The sequence below is a fragment of the Hippoglossus hippoglossus genome, chromosome 4 (assembly GCF_009819705.1).
Source record: "Hippoglossus hippoglossus isolate fHipHip1 chromosome 4, fHipHip1.pri, whole genome shotgun sequence".
NCBI classification, from domain to species: domain Eukaryota; kingdom Metazoa; phylum Chordata; class Actinopteri; order Pleuronectiformes; family Pleuronectidae; genus Hippoglossus; species Hippoglossus hippoglossus.
This window is the reverse complement of record NC_047154.1, coordinates 14494485-14502035: the sequence shown is the minus strand read 5'-3', so window position 1 is coordinate 14502035 and position 7551 is coordinate 14494485.

Below are 7551 nucleotides of genomic sequence, written 5' to 3'. Positions count from 1 at the left end.
GCACATATCAGTCTGCCAATGCCCAAAAGTCCCCTGAAATTCAATCAAGCTGCACCATATTTCACACACTCAGTTCCCTTCTTATGTATAATTATTAAATCACCATCCATGCGATTTTGAGAATTTGAGAATTTGAGAATTTGAGAATTTGAGAATCAGTCAGTATATGTTGATTCATGGAATCAAGAGAATCTTGATAATTTATTTCTAGATGTAGTCATGTCTTTCTGTTAAACGTGTCATTTAAGGATTGTGACTGTGACCACGTTTCATTTACTGCATGTGAAATCAGCAGTGAAAGGATTTGAGATTGCAACTGACAGCAGGATCAAAGAATCCCTGGATTCCAGTGACATGGGGACACTGGACCATGTGTAGTAGTAAGATAGTAATAGAGTAGTAATAGATATGTAAGATTTAAACTATCCATCTTATCTACTATGAACGTTTCATGTGGAGGTTTTCTTGGCATGAGCTGACCTTTATTTGCAAAAATTAATTATGTTTCAAACATAACAAACCGACAGAAATGATGTTGCCAGTGTAGATACCTTATGTGGGTTGTTGTTAAATGCACATTAAAGGTCGTTGGATATGAACATTTAATTTATATTCTATTAGATATACTATGTCATAATTTCTTATCATTTGATCAAGTGTTTCAGATTAAATCATGCCCAGATGTGGAGACAGTTCCTGGAACAACCCTCAGGATCCCGGTGGACACAGACCACACTGCACAGACAGAGCTGTAAACATTTATTGGACACATACTGTGCATTCACCAGCAGTTTAAAGCTGTAAGTGTTTTCCTGACCTCTGAGTGGAGCAGGAAATTGTTCGGAAATATGTGGATTAAACTTTGAATCTTGTAAAATTACAAACATGCAATGGGGATGTACATGCTCTATACGATCTATACTGTAGATAGTGTACAGGAAGGCTAATGGGAAAAAGTAAACAGGAAAGATGTTTTCCTTTTAAGATATATTTACAGAAATAGACAGGAGGGGCCGATGGAGGTCAGGGTGCAGGCCGTACATTCTCTCTGGCGCAGCGATCGGCTGAGAACGGGGAAAGAGAAAAGGGGAAATGCTTAATTACTTCCTGAGAGCGAGACTCGGTTGTGGGGTAAATGCAGCAGCATTGTATTAGTGTTTACAGAGGAAACAGAGGCGGCCACACACCGCCCATCCTGGACGTAGCAAACACCACATCCAAGGTGAGAACCGCTTCTCCTGCGAGGATCAAACGCAGAGAGCAGCGTTCACGACAACATCAATTAAAGGGGAGCAGGAGACTAACTGCTACTTTTGATAGAATCCTGGCCCAGCGTCTGCAGAGCGCCCCCCCCCCCCCCCCCCCCCCCAGTCAACCGTCTCTTCCTCAAACAGAGTTGGACGTAACATGGCTGCCAAACAAACTGCCACAATGCTTGATTAGTTTCCTCTTCCGCCTGCCTTCTACTATTGTTATTGACCTGGTCAGTTGTTTGACAGAGGGTATGAGTGTGTGTTGGCATGTGTGTGGCCTCTTCTTTTCCATCCCGGAGGACCAGGAGCGGGGAGGCTAGACATCAAGGCTTTAACTATTCACTCTTTCCAAGTCCTATTTCCAGCCACAGCCCCGAGGCGTGTTACTTCCAACATCCTGCGACGACACGGGCCTGACTGACCACAGCGCTGCTCCGTGACCCCGGGGCCGGCGCCACGCACACTGAGAATGGGAGGAACAGGGGTGGCCGTGTTTTGTCTCGAAGCTTCCTAGAATGACAGTAATAAAAGCAGTGTTTGTTTATGTTCTCACAAGGAGAAGGACAGGGAAGTCGCGGATCAGGGAAGAAGGATGCGTGTAAAAGTTCAGCGAGAGGTCTGGGAGTCAACAAACAAACTGCGGCTTTAGATTTACTCAAGATGGGATTATTGAAATGTAATGTCATTTACTTGACTGAGTGCGTGTGTGTGTGTGTGTGTGTGTGTGTGCGTGCGTGTGTGTGTGCATGTGTGTGTGTGTGTGTGTGCGTGTGTGTGTGTGTGTGTGTGTGTGTGTGTGTGTGTGTGTGTGTGTGTGTGTGTGTGTGTGTGTGTGTTGATTACATGCTGTGTGAGAGTACAGTGTGTAGTCACTATAAATAACCCCAAACACAAATTTGGGCATAATTATTCAGTGTGTGCTAAAATAACTAATCCCATCAGACATGCAGAGCAGGATTAGATAAGTGATGATTAGGGACATGTTGTAAATGTGTCAGTGACACGTGTTCATTCTCACTTATTAGACATTGATGTGTTTACTTCCTATTTACTCTTGTATCATGGATGTTTGTGGATTTCAGTTATTTTTCAGTGACAGAATGATTAGGAAATAAACTTCTTAGTCAGAAACTAATACATTTGGCCTCATAAAGTTTGCGTGAGTCTCACTAAAGTGGTAATAAATTTCCTTATAATAAATATTGGGGGCACTGAAAGTTCAATATTAACACGGAGGTCATGTTTTCGTTGCTGTTTGTCTGTTTACGCAAAAACTGCCGATCCGATTCATTGAAACTTGGTGGAGTATGGACCAAGGAAGTTCCCATTGACCTTTGGCGTGGATTCCATTAAAGAGGCAGATTCAAGATCCCCTTATCTAGATCCATTAATTATTCTGAAAATGTTGAAAAACGCTGTTTCTTGCAATCTTAAATTTAAATACAATTATTCTTTGATCCTGCCTCGACTCGGATCCGCACCAACATTTAACGGGCTCTTCCGTGACCCATAATGCATCCTTCCACCAGGTTTTGTGTTAATCCCTCTGGTAATTCTTGTGTAATGCCGCTAAACTACTGACAGAGAGACGGAGAAACAAATGCAGATGAAAACATAACCTCCTTGGCCGAGGTAACAATCTCGATGTAAAACCACAGTCACATGTAGAGTATCAGAGCAGTTTTTACATTAAGATTCTACATGGTTCGTGTATCTGATCTGAATAAATGTATATGCAATGTGGTGATAAAGTTGCCAGTCGCCCTTGGCGGAGGTATATGAGTGCTCTCTGAGTGCCCTCGTAGTTTAATTCATGAGTTTGCTTCTTAACTTGCTATTAGAGAGAATAACTTACAACAGTTGTTCACTTTTCTGTGCCTGTAGAAACAGGACTGCACACGTTAGATGAAAGAACGACAATCCAGGTCCCAAGATCAGCGTAAACCAGTGTCTGTATGAAAGGAGGAGAGTTTGAGTAATTTGATCCCTAATGATAGAAATGATATTTCAATGTCAATGTCAATTTTATTTATATAGCACATTTAAAACAACTTGGTTGACCAAAGTGCTTCACAAAGTAATTTACAACAAGAAGACAGCAACACGCAATACATCAGAATACAAGTAGTTAAAATAAAATAAGATAAAAGAAAGTGTAATCATTTAAATTCAAAATAAAATACAATATAAAATATACAATAAAATTAAATCTGCTGGGATAAAAACGTTCACAACCCGAGAAGAAGGCCAAAGAGAAGAGATGAGTTTTTAACAATGATTTGAAGTGTGCTAGAGAGGGGGCCGTTCCAATATGGAGTCGTAAGCTGTTCCACAAGGCTACTGCAAAGGCTGGATCTCCTCTGGTTGTGAGCCTCGTTTCAGGGAAGAGCAGGAGCAGCAGAGTGGCTGATCTCAGCTCTTCAACTGGAGTGTGAATATGAAGAAGTTCAGTTAGATAAGGCGGTGCCAGTCCATCAAGACCTTTAAAAGTTAACAATAAAACTTTCAAATCAACCCTGTGGCGACCAGGAAGCCAGTGGAGGGAGCGCAACACAGGTGTAATATGGTCCCTCTCTTGAATAGATAGAGGTGAAGGTGTATCAGGCTCTGGGTCTGTTCAGCTGCCGGTGGAGCTGCTGCATTGCAGGAAGTGAACGGTGTAAAAATGAAGAAAGATTACCTCAGAGCTCTTCAGGACAACATCAAACCATCATCCAGAGACTTACATCCACATAAAGACACATGAAAAGTACAACTTCTGTTAAATCAAGCTGAAACTCATGTTCTGTTGTGGCCTGACCAAGGTCCTGACTTCAACATCTGTTTTCTGCCCTGAGACAACGAGTCTGTGCAAGAAAACAGTCCCAGTGCTGCCATATTACACATGTCCCTTAAAGGATGCAACATATGAAGCTGCACTCTCCTCTGACATTTTAAAAAGCCCTCAATACAAAATAAATCTATCTTCCATTATATTTAGCGAGCGCACAGTTATTTTTTATTTCCTAAAATGTCTTGTCTGCATGGTTTTTGGTCGGAAGATCTCTGAGCTACTAAATAAAGAAACAACTGCAGGTCAGGGCTTCTCACAACCTTCTCTCTGCCGCTGTGATGTTTTATTCAGCAGATACATTTCTCTGCTTGTTGTGCTGCAGAGTGAGAGAGATCGAGGCGGAGAGGGCGAGACGCAGGAGCGGGTGAAGGAGTGCAGGGAGGGAGGAACGGGCAGAGATGGGAAAAGAGAGCGATTCAGGTAAACGGAGATGTGGTTGGAGAGATGATAGAGGATGAAATATCACTAACTGCTGCAGCAACAGTGGTGAAGGCCAGTGTGACGTTTACAGAGAGGAGCAGTCCTTACTGCTGGCTGAGCAGAAAACTCCAAAGAACACTGCACAGCATCTTAACCATCTGACTTAAACACATGACGTCTGATTAGCTGAAGAGAACATAGTAGATATATTGATGTTATGCTTTAAATTCTGGCAATTTACCTTTATTCAACAGGGACAGTAAAGAGATGATGATTCAAAAATTATCAGCATCTTAAATACCTTACGTCAAACCAGGACATCCCAGAATACATATAAAGTGAAATCACAAGCAAACAAACGCAATGTGTATTTTGTGAATCATTTTTTAATTGATTCATTAATGTCATCGGAACTTAGCTTTACTACATTATCTGCTGCGGGTTTCATCGGTTCTATTGCATCATATTTTATAAGACTTATAAGTTATCTACAAGCGTCTGCTTAATGTATTTAAACCTGTCACTAATGGCTAATATCTATAATGACGAAAAGTAGAAAGTAACATAAATTTAAATATTTGCTGTGCTTTTGAAATAAATTATTATTGTCTCTTTTTCTCTAGAACTGTAATTTCAATGTGAAGAATTTATAGTTCTGTGTTTTCCTAAAAGACAAATTCCTGCAGCTGGAACATGGTGATACTTGTGATACCGTTGTGCTGCAGGTGCAGTAAAGTGCAAACCTTCAACCGAGATCCCAGTGTAAAAACCCTAATGTCTGCAGAGCCTCCTGTAAATCAAACACCCTCCCTCTGCAGGAGTATGTCAGGCCACTTACTCATTTATGAAAGGTTTTATACGGTTCGAACACTGTGAACCCAGGACTCAGCCTGTAACACAAAAACATCCACCACATGTTTCACCTCGGTGAATTTTGCCTCACTGGTTTCCAGTACAGATCACGAGGAGGAGTCGAGCAGTTTTTTCAAACCAGTAGAGATGCTGAGAGTTTATCACAGGTCAGTCGTCTCCTCTCGTCTGCCCCTTGGAGACCTGCAGACGGAACCAATACAGAGAGCTGCTCTGGTCTAACAACCGAACAAGCTGCATCAACAGGCTATTTATCTGCAGCATATCTGGAATATGATGGATTGGAGAGGAGATAAAAACTGAAAGGGTTCCTGTTCACAGCCGCTGCAGAAAGCTGCCATTAGACTGCTGATACCAGGAAGAGAGATAACATCTCACCTGTACTTGTTTCCCTGCACTGGCCCCAGGTCATTTAGGGTTATTTGTTTTTCAAGCATTAAAATGCCTGGTCCCTCGATACATCTCCCAGCTTCTCCTTTCCAGTCCCAGATCGCTCAGATCCTCGGACCAGAAGGTCCTGGCTGTCGCATGGTCGATGCTCAAGGTTCAATTTCAATATTTCATTAATGGTAGCTTCTAAGATAACAGTTTTTTACATCTTTACATAACATCTTTTACAATGACTCACTCCCCTTCTGTAGGCAAATTTAAGATTAGACTGAACTCCCATGTGTTTTCTTAGGCTTATGACAATCTTTAGATGTTTTCCGGAAATTCTATTTTAGTTTCTACACATTTATACTGTGTATTCTTTCGGTCAAGAGGTACCAAACACACTGGACAGGTTATTCTATTCTATTCCTTTACTTTTCTATGTTTTTATTGTCAAGCAATAAACTGAACTGGTTGTTTTAAAAGTGCTTTTTAAATAAAGTTGACTTGACTCGATATGTATTCAGCTTTTTGCATCGGGGCGTTTCACAGCGCTGGGAGTCAGAGCTGCGTTTTCTCAGCAGCTGCACCCAGAAAGCAACACTCTGCCGAGAACCTTGAAGACAACTTTTACTAAAATGTGTCACCTTTGTATTTGTAATTAATCACGGACCATCTGGTTGGCCTTGACATTCCAACTCGGTGGACAAAACATGTCACCGATGACGGTGAAACTACCCTTGACAGAAAACCTTGCTCTCAAACATCCTCACAAATAACAGCTCAGCCAAGGATTCAGAGCTTTTGTCAACACGCAGCTTTACACACAAACAAGACTTTGGTTATTTTCGTTTCAATTTCAAAAGCAGCGTCACCCACTTTCAAAATTTCGAGTCAGTTACAATGTTTTGTTCATTTGCATTATTAATACAGGCAAGGATATCCAGACTGAGTGGAAAATCAGAGAGAGGGGGGAGCCTGTTAGATGAAAGCAAAAACAGAAAGATATCACACCCACACACACGCACACACGCACACACACACACACTCCTAATCCGCTACCCCGAGGAGCCTCCGTGTTCCAGGAAGGACCCTCCACCTGCTGCGGCAGCTTGGGGCCTCCTGGAGGAGAAACGTTGAGGGGCCCGGGAGAGGTGCGCCTGGTTCTCAACATATCACTTTTGTTAAAACAGCGTATTATTTCCTGGGATAGACACCCACCCATCTCCACCTCCCCCACCCCTCGCCCCTATTACACATCCCAGTCTTGGCTCCGGCCCCAGGCAGAGCCCAGAGCCTCAACTGCCTGGCTCCTGCTCGACAGCACCTTCACCTCCTCACCCTCAAGGCCTCCTCTTTGTCTGAGCCGCGATTTACAGCCCAACGTTCAAAGAAAAACAGAGAGTCGTATCCAAAGCACCTGCTACGTCTTACCTCAGTCCACATTCAACTTTTCACTGTACAGCTTTAAAGGAATAGTTTAACATTTTAGACTGTATATACATATATATATATATATATATACTTTCTTCCATGGAGTCAGATGATAAGATATATACAACTCATATATATATATATATATATATATATATATATATATATATATATATATATATATATATATATGTTCATTCATGATAATGCTTTATCCAGACAGAGGGGGAAAGTAACCATAAGTACATTTTCTAATGCACAATACTTAATGTACTGTAATGTACTATACTGTCATTTTGAAGTGCTCAATCAATCAAGATGATTTGGCTTCACTTTTGGGAAGTGTCATTTCGTCCATATTTTTATATT